This window comes from Musca autumnalis, unplaced genomic scaffold (genome assembly GCF_047663935.1).
Source record: "Musca autumnalis isolate F117 unplaced genomic scaffold, ASM4766393v1 scaffold_2, whole genome shotgun sequence".
Lineage (NCBI taxonomy): Eukaryota > Metazoa > Arthropoda > Insecta > Diptera > Muscidae > Musca > Musca autumnalis.
Window position 1 is genome coordinate 96,352,392 of NW_027411755.1, and position 15,482 is coordinate 96,367,873.

At 35.9% G+C, this 15,482-nt stretch overlaps 1 protein-coding gene and 1 long non-coding RNA gene across 6 annotated transcripts in view; one reads left to right on the forward strand and one right to left on the reverse strand.

Annotated features, from left to right (window-relative positions):
• The window catches only part of LOC141394323 (uncharacterized), a 204,093-nt gene that overhangs the window by 154,855 nt on the left and 33,756 nt on the right, over positions 1-15,482 (forward strand). The window lies entirely within an intron of this gene.
• Positions 1-15,482, reverse strand: part of b (glutamate decarboxylase-like protein black) — a 111,788-nt gene that overhangs the window by 70,365 nt on the left and 25,941 nt on the right. The window contains exon 1 of one of the 5 annotated variants that reach the window (XR_012410340.1): positions 1-15,482. This exon is cut by the window's right edge and continues 12,267 nt beyond it. The exons of the other annotated variants lie outside the window; for them this stretch is intronic. The gene's annotated coding sequence lies outside the window, so the exon portion shown is untranslated. 5 annotated transcript variants of the gene reach the window in all.

The window sequence follows — 15,482 nt, forward strand, 5'->3', positions numbered from 1 at the left end:
TTACTTACTTAGCTGGCCCATTACAGAACATTTGTTCTATAGGCCGAACTAAGAAGAGATCTCCATTCCTCTCTATTTGTTGCTTTGCACTCTGGAATACCGCGCCTTTTCATCTCATCATCCACTTGTTTGCGCCATCTATTCCTTGGCCTGCCAATTCTGCGTGCATGCCATGTGGCATGTATTCATACACCTTTTTAGCGGGTTCATCATCGCTCATTCTTATGATATGGCCTAGCCAACGCAATCGCTGCATCTCGATACGTTTAACAATATTGATGTCGTTATATAGCAGATACAGCTCGTGGTTCATGCGACGTCGATATTCACCGTCAACGCAGATTGGTCCGTAGATCTTTCGAAGAATTTTTCTCTCAAACACACCAAGCACTGCCATGTCTGCTCGCGCAAGTACCCAGGCTTCGGAGCCATACATCAGCACGGGTAGTATCAGTGTTTTGTAGAGCGTTATTTTTGTTTGACGAGATGTGGCTTTGTTTTTAAACTGCTTACTTAAACCAAAGTAGCATCTGTTGGCCAATACAATTCTTCTTTTTATTTCACAACTGATGTCGTTTGTTGTGTTTACGGAGGTGCCGAGGTAGACGAAGTCTTTTACTACCTCAATATTATAGGAACCAACTTCTACAGTCGGTCCGAGCTCAATGGACGCATTGCGCGTCGACACCATCAACTTGGTCTTCTCACCGTTTACCGCCAGACCCACTTTAGCAGATTCTCCTTCGACCTTTATAAAGGTATCAGTTACTTCTTTTACTGATCGGCCCATGATGTCTATATCTTCAGCATAAGCAAGTAACATGTGACTATTGGTGTAGATTGTGCCACTTCTTTTGACGTTTGCCTCTCGTATAACCTTTTCTAGCAGGATGTTGAAGAGGTCACACGAAAGGCTGTCTCCTTGTCTGAAACCTCTTTTGGTACCAAACTCTTCGGAGAGGTTCTTTCCTATTTTAACTGAGGACCTCGTGTCAATTAAAGTCATTTTACAAAGCCGGATGAGTTTTGCGGGAATACCAAATTCAGACATGGCTTGGAATACCTTTGAACGCAGCGGGCTGTCGAAGGCTGTCGATCTGCATCTCTTGGGTCTTCTCCAGGATTTGCCGCAGGGTAAATATCTGGTCAATGGTGGACTTGCCAGGTCTAAAGCCGCATTGGTATGGTCCAATTATCTCGTTGACCATAGGCTTTAGTCGTTCGCACAATATCCCTGACACGATCTTGTAGGCAATAGGGAGTAGACTTATTCCCCTATAGTTAGAGCATACAGTCTTATCTCCCTTCTTGTGGACGGGGCACAGGATACTCAGGTTCCAATCGTCGGGTACTCGTTCTTCCTGCCAGATGGTGCTAACTAGCTGATGAATACACCTTATCAGCGTGTCGCCTCCGGTTTTGAACAGTTCGGCTGGTAAGCCATCGGCCCCTGCTGCCTTATTATTCTTTAGCCGATTTATTGCTGTCTTTACCTCATCTTGGCTGGGCGGTATACATTCAATACCATCTTCTGGGATTGGGACTGTGGTATCTTCGTCGTCTTCGCTGCTATTGGATACCAACAGATTTGAAAAATGTTCCTTCCATATCCTGAGTACACTATCTGTATCAGTTACCAAATTACCTTGCTGGTCTCTACAGGAGGATGTGCCTGTACCAAAGCCATCAGTTTGATGCTTGACTCTTTGGTAGAATTTTCGGACTTCATTCTGGCTCCTGTACATCTCGATTTTTTCACTCTCCCGCTTTTCCATCTCTCTCTTTTTCCTGCGGAAAAGACGTTTCTCCTCTCTCCTTTTCTCCCTGTATCTCTCACGTGCGCTACGCGTTGCTACGGATTGTAAAGTAGCCTTATATGCCGCATTTTTCTCTTCGGTGGCAGCACGACACTCCTCATCATACCATGGATTCCTTGGTGGAGGTCTCTGGTATCCAAGTATGGATTTTGCGGCTGTTTGAATGGATTGGGCAATGCTTTGCCATTGCGCTGATATGTTATCGGGATGAGGAGTGCTTTGATTAAGCAATTGGGCTAGTTGAGTGGAATATGCTGTGGCTATCTGTTGTGATTGCAGCTTACCGATGTCTAACTTTCGTGTTGTGTCTGTTCGTACTTTGTTTGCTACGTTTAAGCGGGTGCGTACCTTTGCTGCAACAAGGTAGTGGTCCGAATCAATGTTTGCGCCTCGGAACGATCGTACATCCAACACGCTCGATGAATGTCTTCCATCTATCACAACATGATCAATTTGGTTTCTTGTTTTCTGATCTGGAGACAGCCAGGAGCCCTTATGAATATCGAGATGATTAAATCTGGTACTGCTAATTACCATGTTTTTTGCAGCTGCAAAGTCTATCAGCCTCATACCATTGTCAGATGTTTCACTGTGGAGACTGAATTTCCCGACTGTTGGGCCAAAGATATTCTCCTTTCCAATTTTAGCATTAAAGTCGCCTAGAATGATTTTAATGTCATGGGCAGGGCAAAGGTCATATGTTTCTTCTAAGCGCTCGTAAAATATATCTTTGGTCTGTTCGTCCTTTTCTTCAGTGGGAGCATGAGCGCAAATAAAGCTGATGTTGAAGAATTTAGCTTTTATTCGAATTGCAGCAAGTCTTTCATTCACTGGGGTGAAGCTGGATACCAGATGTTTTAGTCTCCGACTAACTACGAATCCACAACCAAACTCATGCTTTACGTCATGGCAGCTATAATACAGTGCGTCACCTTTAGGTGTTGTTGTGACGCCTTTCCCAATCCATCGTATTTCCTGTATGGCAGTAATATCGGTCTTGTACTTTTCAAGTACGTCTGCCAATGCGAAGACTGCACCTTCTCTATAAAGAGTGCGAACATTCCAGGTGCAGATTCGCAGATCATGGTCCTTAAAACGTTTGCGGGGTTCGTCAACTTTAGAGGGGTTTGTTTTTCTTTTCTTTCGTTTTTTCATAGTAGGCTGTTTTTTTCTAGGGGAGGGTTACTAACCCGACGCCCAAACCCAAGTTTTTAACGTTCTTATGGGTGAACGCGCGGCACATGTTAGCTCACTACCTTTAACGGGTGTTAAAGGCAGTTCCCCAGGTGACACCACGGGGAGGTCAGTGTCCACTTGAGATGAAAGAGGGACCAAGATAAACCCTGGGCTTTGCCATGTTAAAACCGGTCAGGACCGTTGCTTGGTATCTTCCATCCCCTACGTCACCCAATTTGATCTACATGCATGATAAATAAAGAAACAAACTTGTGTATATGAATAAACATAAATTGAAATTTTATTTAGGAGTGAAATAACAACTAAAACTGATCTAAAACTAAACTAAACTAAAAATGACCTTCGCCTTAATAAGGCAAAACAAAAAAATGATTTCAGCATGAGCCAGGCTGGGATTCGAAACTGGGACCCCAACAACCAAGTGACACGGTTGCAGGCGTCTTAGCGTTCTAAGCCACCATCAACTTGTCAAAGATTCCGATGACAAATATTGATGATCAAAATCTTCTGATACAGAAGAACAAATAAAATAAAGGTGGAAAAAAGCTGCCTTAGTATTTGTAATAAAGCATTGAAAAATAGGGTTACCAGCCAAGTCGGACTATAGGAAAGGTTTGGAATTAAATGACTAACATTAAAAAAAATAAATAAATAATTCGAATATACAAATTTCGAATGATTTGTGATATAAATGCTAGTCTCCAAGCTTAGCCTTCGTCCACCCACTAAAAAACACCATTCAATATGCCTGATGATCGGTCTAACCACCCGTGAAACGTAGCATAGTGGTTGAATGTGTGGGACTTCGGTGGATTCCTAATTTTTCAATGTACCTATTAGGTCTAAATAGCTCAACTCGAAAGAGAATTAATTCAAATATCACTCTAAAAATGACCTTCGCCTTAATAAGGCAAAAAAAAAAAAACAACTGGTTTCATTTGTTTTTGATTTTACCACTTTGTTTTATCAGAGTCTTCACAAGTTGCAACGGAAGAAAAAATATGGTCGGGAACATTGCTCGAGACTCCCAAAACGGGATTATTCATAGTTGAAGTATCGCAAACGACATTAACCTGATCTTCAAATTGAAAATGATTTTTTGTTTTGTATTAATACATTTAATGACGTAGAATGCCTCGCCTGCAATGCAACAATAAAAAATGTATGTGCATATTACCTTAGGCGTCATTATAAATTACATATATTCGAATATGTTTGTGGGATTTTTTTTTTCATTTCACGTTTATAAAGCTTCATTTGACCTATAAATTTCCACGCAATTAGCCTAAAACCCAAGCTTTTCACAAAAATCGACTTTTTTGACTCCTGATGGCACTTTTTTTTAATGCTTAGAAATTCTTGAAAATATCATTTTCATATACAATTTTAAGTTTTCTTAAAAAAAATCTCGGCGCTCAGTGGGATATTATATGTATATTTTTAAAAAGTATGTATTATTCTTTATTTTTACCTTAACATATGAAATGCTGTACCAGTTTTTTTCATTGAAGTGGAAACGATCCCAGAAAACGCGATAAAATGTGCGACATTTTCAAAAAATTTTAGGTGATTTCCTACATTGGAATTTCTTGTATCTCGCGTTTTAGTAGATGAATCTTCACTAATTATGATTTATTAGATCTGGAACGTTAAAATCTGAAATTTGCAATCAAGTACGAGGAAATCGAATGACAATTGTAAAAATTAAACCCGGAAAATATGATTTTTAGAAAAATGTTCGCACAAAATTTCGGTATTGGGATACAGATTTCAGTGAAGCTGTGTAGACTACATTCACGACACATATATCAAATAACTCAGAATCGCGAGTTCTACAATCCTATACATGATTTTTTGAAAAACCACAATAATATTTTAAAAGTAATATGCCAAGTCCAAAAACATTTCATTTTATCCAAAACCATTTAATATGTATAATATACAGCTACAATTTGTTTATTTATTTATTTAACAACCGAACATTAATTCAAAGCCATCGGGCCAAAAAAGGTGAATTAAATTATAACAATTCATTGTATGTTCGTGATTTATAAAAGGGTAAACCTTGAATTTTCAGAAATATTGCCCATATGTATGCATGTGGCTTTTAATCTTATGATATAATCATGAGTTCTTAACGTCACACAATGAAACAATTAGCAACGATTATTTTCCATTGCCTCGAAACATGCATTAGAGGAAGAATCACCTGCGTCTAATAATGTTACCGCACAAAAAGAGGTTTATATGTCAATCAAATATAAGAAGCTACGCAAACTATAACCAAAGCAATTGTTATATTTTTAGACTACGATCCAGATGAATATCACAGCGGCAAGGCCAAAAAGGCTATGGAAGATGCTAATGAAGGCCTTACAATTCATGAAGGAAACCCCCCTTCGATTGTACATGTGTATGTATTGAGAAAATGATTCCTAGACAAGACACTAGGGTGACTTGATAAAGAAAAAGACTTCAAAAAATACTTCATATCTAAAATATTTGTAAAAATTGTTGTATAAATAGAAGGTATTAAAATCAGCCTTTGTCTTCTAGCCATTAACATTAAATACGCCTGATGAGCTGGCTAATAAAACCACCAGCGAAACGATCGTAGGGTAATGGTTGAGTGTGTGGTATTTCGCTAGAATTCTTTTTCAATATAAAACTCCTTAGGCCATGTTAGCTCGATTAATTCAATTAATTAATTAAAACCTTTCATAAATAATGGCATCCGTCTTAAAAAGACAATAATAAATAAAATGCACAGCAGAGCCCGGCTGCCCCGGCTGAGATTTGCACCTGGGTCCTCTCCAACACAATTTTGACGAGGTCTTAGCGTTCTAAGCCACTGCCAATCTATCATATCAACAAACATGTCGACATGATATCAACAACACTTCAGAAACTGAAGGCATTACAATTCATGAAGGAAACCCCCCTTCGATTGTACATGATTCCTAGACAAGACACTAGGGTGACTTGATAAAGAAAAAGACTTCAAAAAATACTTCATATCTACAAATTTGTAAAAATGGTTGTATAAATAGAAGTTATCAAAATCAGCCTTTGTCTTCTAGCCATTAACACTTAAATACGCCTGATGAACTGGCTAATAAAACCACCAGCGAAACGATCGTAGCGTAATGGTTGAGTGTGTCGTATTTCGCTAGAATTCATTTTTCAATACAAAACTTCTTAGGCCATTTTAGCTTGGAATGAATTTTTAATATTTTTAGATAAGTTTTTCATAAATGGACTGATGTTTATGTTCTAATAATAACATAATTTACATAGCATTTGAATACTTAAAACCACATTCGCTTGAAAACAAATCCAAAAACATTTTTTGAAACTAATTATAACATTCTTCACACAAATATATTGAAAGCATATGTTTCGATTTGCGTTGTTTCACATTGCGTTGAAGTTCGCCGGAACCAACCAATAACGCAAATCGAGGTATTAGTGTATTATTTTCACTATATCTAAACGATCTGCATGAGTTTCTCGAACGAGGTATTTACATAGAGAACATGAACATACGCCTATTGTCACAGTATAAAACAATCTGGCAAAATACAGTGAAATGTCAGAAAACCTGGTGTTCAGAAAAGGCGACAGATTGGCAGAAAGCGAAAAGTGACTTACAATGGAGAATTGCTCAGGATTGTAAATGAATATCAATACCTTGGTATGACATTAACACCTAGACATTTATTCACAAAACATTTGGAACGTAAAAACAATACATCTAATCTAAAACTTGCGTAAATATATCGTGAAAATATTTCATTGGGAAAACAAATATATCCTTACATGCAAAATGGAAAATGTTTCTTGCAGTCTGCAGATCAATGCAAAGCTATGGAGCACAAATATGGGGAAAAAGTTATGCCTATTTTGTATAAAACGAATTTTAAAATTGCCAGAACATGTTTTTGGCTTAGAAACTGGTTAGGAAGAGAGGTATCTAAATATTTTTTGATATGAGAGGGCATCGATAGCCACACAAGCTTTCGTTAAAGATAACTATTTATTTCTACCAGGATTTTCAGTCAGAAAATGCTGTACAAGTGGAGAATGTGATGGAAAACAATAGAACAATAATGCTTGTAGTAAAATACATGCTTTATACTATGAAACAAAAAGGCACCAATATATTGTTCAAAGGATATATATCAGCCTTAATCATAATCTTGTACCTGTCTATTGTTGCAAAGACTACAATCTAAACCAAATATCCATGTGTATAAACTAGTTTATATTTATGTAGTTAAACCGTTTTATCGACCTTTGAATTTTTTAAATTATTTGTATTTACCAATTACTTAAGTAACTGTAATCTACCGTATGGAATCATGAATTTGTACTTGCTGAAATTTCTTGCTGGGTGTAAGCCAAAAATAAACTCCTTCTGGCTTGAACATCCAAACTGTAAGAACAAAACCCCACATCAATAAATTATAAATATCTGAAATAAACACGGATCTCTTCTTCCCTAATTGCTATGCGTTTCGACAATTAAAAATAAATAATTTCTCACTGCTGAGAAATTATCTAAACAAAGATAAACCTTCTGCGTCATTTGTGTCAACGGACGACTGTTTTCTTAATACTCCTTTAATTACAGTCCACATTCTCTTCTGCAAAAAGCTGTCTTAAAACAGGTTCCACTACTCAGCAGCGCAAACCTGCCACCGCATTTACCCGCCTGTCCCGCCTGTTCATGGTCCGTCGAGCCTTCTATAAGCAACCCTTCGTGATGGTAAATTCAAGGAGAGAAAGCTCCAACGAACGAAGATCTAACTCCCAAGGAAGAAGGTAAAGCATATGTATAAAACATCAATTACAATAGTTATGCGTTGACACTTAAAAGGAGAACACGAGGTAAATCGATAAAAAGGAGATATTAAATGTAAAAAAATCGCCTCGGAATAAGCAAAATCGTTGAGTGATTTAAATAAGAAGTGGTTTTTTTATTCCTAAATAGGTATATTTGCACAGAAAATGGCCCACTGAAAACAAAAAAAAAATTTAATATTTGTCTGTCCGTGATTGCAAAGTAAAAAAAAAAAACATAAAAAATCCTTGCTTAATTTCCCCAAAAATAGTTTAAAAACGCGTAAAAGTTAATCATAATAACAAAGCAGAAAACAGATGTAGTTAGTGTTGTTACAACAATCAAAACCATATTTAAAAGCGGGATAATAATTTTACTTTGCTATGTAAAACAAAATAACTAAAAATTGAGGTACAGTGTTTCTAACCTAAAATCGCCAAATTCGGGTTTGGTTATTTTCTATGGTGCCAAAGAAAACGTAGATTGAATACATGAGTATGTACGTATTTAGATGAGCAAAGAGAAAGATTGCCATTCCTCTAGAAGACAAGAACAACTTATTACCGCTACGAATTTGGTGAAGTGCATGCCATTGGAATTTGCAATTCCCCCATCCACACGTTCGTATTCAACAAGTTTCTTTTAGTTGCTTGGTGTTTAATTTCATCAAAAATTCTTTTCGCTTTCATTCACTTTCTTTGTGGAATTCTAACATTGAAGCAAGGCTGTTATAAGTGTTATACTACAGCCTCTGTGATCAAATACATTACCAAGTCATCTCTGAGTAAAACCTTTAACGGAAAGAGAGAAAAGCTTGAAAATTTTGTAGCAATTGTTTAGAAACAAATAACGCACGCTCTAAAACATGGGAATGTCTGGGCCAAATCATTTGTGACATCAAATCATCAGTGGTATTCACAAGGAAACATAAATCTTGTAAATAAATTTATGCTATTTCGATTCGCATTATTCACAAATAAATTTGCGTTTTTTGTTGTGGGAAAAGAAGTCTATAAGGTGCGAAAGCTGTTTTTTCAAAGTGCAGTGAGTGACTAAAATATACTTCAGATTATACGCATATAGTACCTATCCATCCACACTGCGATTTATCATGAGAATGTTCTTTTTTGATTGAAAAACTTGGTTCAAATTGGCTTTCTGCAAAGAGTGGAAAATAATTCTAGAAATTTTACATTATATGCATTATTATATTCTCAAGTGATTGTTAATCGTTGAAACTACCATGGAAATTAGAATGTCGTAGTTTCTGTAGTTGGATATCATCTTGGAAATCGTGTATACACTCGAAATCAATTGGCTGCACATAACTAAATTACTATTTACATGGCTGATTCTTTATGATTTAGCAACACCTACATAGTGTGGTAAGGTTCTACTAAGTAGAAAGAATAGAGCAATTCGGATTCATATTGTGTTTGTGCGTTTTTAGCTGCAATCTACTGTCTGCAAAGGTTGGTATTGAATCGGTATAGTGTGTACGAAGCTAGTTTATGAACTTTTTTTTTGTTGTTGGGGGTTTTTTTTACAATACGGTTTTACATCACCTATCTTATATATATAAATGAGCTTGGTGATAAGTGATTGACTGACTGACTGACTGACTCATCAACGCCCAGCCAAAACGGCTAAAGCTAGGAGCTTGAAATTTTACCAGTGGGTCACTGTTGATGCAAATGTGCGAGATAAGGCCGGGTATTAGAAAGTTCGTCCTGGAACCACAAAAAATAACAACAACAAAAATCCTTATTTTTCATTATTATTACGTACTGATTCACTTAGTTGGCCCTCTGCAAGACATGTGTCAAATTAACAATGCTATAACTTCATGATACCGTAAACGATCACACATAATTTCAAATTTTGTAGTTTACTCCTAGGCGCACTTATTTTATCGTAAACCACTAAATAATAGAAAGACAAGACATTTGTTATCTTCCATTGCAACAGATGTCGCAGTTGGTGACTATGGTATAAACATCAATTACGCGAAAAATACAAACCGATACTGATTTAGTTTTCACATAACAGGTGTCGCACAAAAGATTTTCATTCGTTAAAATACAGTTAGAAAAGATGATTACAAACGATGCATTTGTAAAAATTTTGATTTTCAATTTAAAATTAAAACAAAAATTCTTTCAATAAATGATGTTGGGTTTGTTGAACAAATGAGTTGCTGTTGAAGACAACATTAGGGGAATAAATTCAGAAATCGGCCAGAAATAACAACAACTAAAAACTGTATGGACCTCACTTTTTGGTAATAACTAAATGTTTGCAAATCAATGAAAGTGCAATAAAATTGTGCATATTACCACGATTTATTTGCAATAAAGAATTTTATCGTATATGGAGATGTACAGTCATAACTATTCAATTTCAAAATCTGTAATTTGAAGAAATCGCTAAATAATTAGTGAAATCAATAATAGGCCCCAGGAATATAGGAATTTGGTATGGAAATCAAGGTTGGGAAGTGGTGCTTCTAAAAGGAAATGGTTTGGAAAATTACCAATCATGTGTACGAAAAGTACGAAATGGTACTAAATTTAGTACAATTTAGATTTGGGTGAACGTAAAGAGCTGGAAACCTGAAATTCGGAATTTTGGAAATTCGTGCTAATGTGTACGAAAAGTACTAAATAGTACTAAATTTGATACAATGGGGATTTGGGTGAATGGATAAAAGCTGGAATCTCGAAATTTGGAATTGAGATTACTGGTGGGGTGTAGGATTGAGGTAGTTTTGAAAATTCGTACTTATGCGTACGAAAAGCACTAAATGGTACTAAATTTAGTACCATTTGGATTTGGGTGAACGTATGTATGTAGCTGGAAACCTGAAATTTGGAATTAAGATTACTGTGAAGTGTAGGACTGAGATATGAGGGTGGTTTTGGAAATTCGTACTTATGTGTACGGAAAGTACTAAATGGAACTAAATTTTGTATAATGGGTATTTGGGTGAACGGATAGCTCTGGAATCTCGAAATTTGGAACTGAGATTACTGGTGGAGTTTAGTAATGTGGAAGTTTTGGAAATTCGTACATAGGGTACGAAAAATACTAAATAGCACTAAATTTGGTACAGTTTCGATTTGGGTGAACGGATAGAGTTTGATTCCTTAAATTTGGACTGAGGATCACTGATGAAGAGTAAGAAAGATGCACCAAATGGTTTTTGGAAACTTGAGTGTACGAAAAGTACTAAATGGTACTAAATTTAGTACAATTTGGATTTGGGTGAACGGATAGAGCTGGATTCCTGAAATTTGGAATTGATATTACTGTTGGAGTGTAGGACTGGGAAAGTTTTGGAAATTCTTACTTATGTGAATGAAAAGTACTAAATGGTACTAAATTTGGGACAATGGGGATTTGGGTGAACGGATATAGTTGGAATCTCGAAATTTGGAATTGAGATTACTGGTGGGGTGTAGAATTGAGGTAGTTTTGAAAATTCGTACTTATGGGTACGAAAAGTACTAAATGGTACTAAATTTAGTACAATTTGGATTTGGGTGAACGTATGTAGCTGGAAACCTGAAATTTGGAATTAAGATTACTGTGAAGTGTAGGACTGAGATATGAGGGTGGTTTTGGAAATTCGTACTTATGTGTTCGAAAAGTACTACATTTGGTACAATAGGGATTCGAGTGAACGGACAGAGCTGGAATCCTGAAATTTGAAATTGAGATTATTGTTGGAGCATAGGATTGGGGAAATTTTGGAAATTCGTATTTATGTGTACGAAAAGTACTAAATGGTACTAAATTTATTACAATTTGGATTTGGGTGAACGGATAGAACTGGAATCCTGAATTTTAAGTATTTTAATTTTATTTATTTTAATTTAAAGTATGAATTTTAGTAAACGGAAAGAGTTAGAATTTGCAACCCGTTCGCGGTAGGCTATAGAGGTAGAATTTGGATTTGGGTGACGGATAGTGTTTGAGTCCTGAAATTTGAAATTAGGATAACTATTGGAGTGTAGGACTGAGGTAGTAAGGGTACGAAAATTACTAAGTGGTACTACCTTTGGTACAATTTGGATTTGGGAGAACGGATAGAGCTGGAATCCTGGAATTCGGTCAGACTGCTGTTGGAGTATAAGATTGAGATGGAAGTAGTTTTTGAAATTCGTACTTATGGGTACGAAATGTACCAAATGGTACAACTTGGATTTGAGTGCACGGATAGCGCTGGAATCCTGTTATTTGGAATTATGGTTACTGTTGAAGTGAAGGATTAAGGTTGTTTTGGAAAATCGAATTGTACAGAATTTGGTACAATTTGTTTTTATGTAAAGGGGTTTTTGGAAATTCGTCGTAGAAAGGTACGAAAAGTGCTAAAGTGTACTAAATATGGAATCCATTGTATTAGGCAAACGCGAAGAGCTAGAATTCTGAAATTTTGAACGTGTGGTCATTGATGGAGAGTAGGAAGATGTACCAAAGGGTATTTAGAAACTCGACCTATAAGTGTACGAAAAGTACTAAAAGTTTCTAAATTTGGTACCAATTGCATATTTTTAATGGATAAAGCTAGAATCTTCAAATTTGGTATGGGAATCAAGGTTGGGAAATGGCGTTGAAATAAGGATATGGTTTTGGAAGTTCGTATTTATGATTACGAGCAGTAATAAATTTGGATTTGGGTGAACGGATAGAGTTGGAATCCTAAAGTTTTGAATTAAGATTACTGTAGGGGTGTAGGATTGAGATAGTTTTGGAAATTCGTACCTTTGGGTACGAAAAGTACTAAATGGTACTAAATTTGGTACAATTTGGATTTGGATGAACGGAACTAAGATTACTGCCGGACAGTAGAATTGAGGTAGTTTTGGAAATTTGTACTTATGGGTACAGAAAGCACTAAATTTGGTACAATTTGAATTTTAGTAAACGGATAGTGTTGGAATTAGTAATTAAGATTACTGTAGGAGTGTAGTATTGAGGAAATTTTGAAAAGTCGTACGTATGGGTACGAGAAGTACTAAATGGTACTAAATATGATACAATATGGATTTGGGTGAACGGGTAGAGCTGGAATCCTGAAATTTTTGTTTGGGAAAGAAATGGTACTAAATTTGATACAATTTGGATTCGGGTGAATTAATAGAGCTGGAATCCTGAAATTTGGAATTACGATTACAGTCGAAGAGTAGGATTCAGGTTGTTTTGAAAAAGCAAACTTATGGTACTAAATTTAATACAATTTGTATGTAGGTGAACGGATAGCGGTGGAGTCCTGCAATTTGAAAGTATGATTATTGTAATCCTGTTGCGTTGAGGAAGTTTTGAAAATTGATACGAAAATTCTAAATTGTTCTAAATTTAGTACAATTTTAATTTGGTTTAACGGATAGAGTTTGAATCCTGAAATTTGGAAGTAAGATTACTACTAAAGTGAAGGATTGAGGTAGTTTTGGAAAATCTTACTTATGGGTACGAAGAGTTCGACTTGATACTAAGTTTGGTACAATTTGGAATTGGACGAACGGATACAGCTGGAATCTTGAGATTTGGAATTACTGTAATTATTATGGAATTTACTGTAATTATTTTGTATTAATGTCCGTGTTTGGCTGAGATATGTCGTCGAAATACGTACCATAAGTATACGAAAATTACTTAATGGTACTCAATTTGTTTTTGGGTGTAGGGACAGTGCTGGAATTTTTATTTTTTGGAGTTAGGGTGTGTATTGGTGTGCAACGTTGATCTCGCTGTTAATGTGTAAGGGTGAGATACGGCTGATCTTTTTGAAAATCGAACTTAAGGGGTACGTACAGTACTAAGATAAAAATAAATATTGATTAAAATTGGTATTAGTGCGACCAAATTTTCAGTGTTTGTTATTTCCATATTACATATATATTGTTTATTTGTTTTTTATATCCTTTCCGCATACGAAGTATCGGGCATTTTGCTAGTATATAATATATCAATAGCTCAATACTTTTTCACACCATTTCTCTTAAATTTAAAACTTTTTTACCGCAATACCAAAGCAAAAGCGAATACAAGAATAAAAAATTTCAATAATCTTTCTGTCAAATTGTTGGAAGGTACAAATAATCTGCAAACGTGAACTTTATTAAATCAACAATTCAACATACGCTTACAAATTACCAACATTTGTACGCAACAGTAATTTTTCTCGAATATTTTTGGATTGACACAATTTACACACCAAAAAACCGTTAACCCTTTGCACCGATTATTGTGTTTTTTTTTTAATTTTGTATTGAAAACATTTACAAAGAAACTAAAACTGCTCAGAGTGTCTAAAGCCATTTCTTCTATCGTTTTTAAAAGGTTTATAAATAACCTAAAGATATACACTTGCTAAGAGTGTACATAGCCGTTTCTTCTATTGACATTAATACAAGGTTTATAAATAACCTAAATTTATACAACTCTATTATACACTTGCTCAGAGTATCCATAGTGTCCATTTGCTCGAAGTGTATACAGCCAAATTGTCCTATTCTATTCATAAGGTTTACAATTAACCATAAGTTGTACACTATAGGAATAGTGTCTATAACAACTTTTTCAAGGGTTACAAGATTAATCCTCATAAATCGGAAAGTTACACTCAAAAATTTACCAACAGCCTAACGCAGAATACTTTGCTCAACGTGTTTACATTCACTACAATGGTTCTTGTTATTGATACAAGATTATAAACAAATAGTGCTATACACATCATCCGAAGCGTCTATAACCATTGGCGGCGTTCAACTTATAGCTAATTTACAGTTAGCTTCATAGGTATACGTACAAAACAAATTAACTCGACAAATCTGTTTTCTTATTTAACTGGGACCGATTCACTTATCTCAGCCGTTTAGCTTTTCAGTCAACGTCAACGATATACATCTGTCAACTCTTTGAAAACAAGGAGATTCCTTGTTCGTTGAAACTCAGATTCAACAAGTTGACCGTTCTCGGCGTCTCTCGAATAAACAAATTTGTTCTTTCTTTCTTTCTCTCTCAAACAACTCATACAAATTAAGATCATGTGATCAACTTTTGCACTGCGTTCGGAGTAACGGACGTTACAGATCAAACTGATTTTGTATTGAAAATAAAATTAGAAGCTTCGGAATGTAGATACAAAAAACTACAAGTGGATTATGAAAATCTGTTGTTATCCCCCGAATCAGATAACACAAAAGACTTGAAAAATAATGCCAAACTTAACTTCATCGTTGCCTCTGAAGCGTATTATGAGACGAGATCCCAAATTGCAGATGTTTTAAAAATTGCTGAAAATAGTAGAGACCCCAATAATTCCCTCAATACTCAAGTTTGTGACAAATCTAACATGTCCATTAAAGTCCCCCCATGCGACACTGAGGTATTCACGGGCAGCTACGAAGAATGGCCATCTTTTCGTGACCTGTTCACGGCTGTTTACGCAACACACCCACAACTCACTCCTGCGCAAAAACTCTAGTGCTTGCAAAATAAAAAAAAGCGTAGCGCAGGAGCAATTGTGAAAAGATACCCTCTTTGTGACGAAGACTTTGACCTGGCATGGAGTGCACTGAAGGCTCGATACGAGAACAAGCGAGTGCTTGTAGACAATCAAC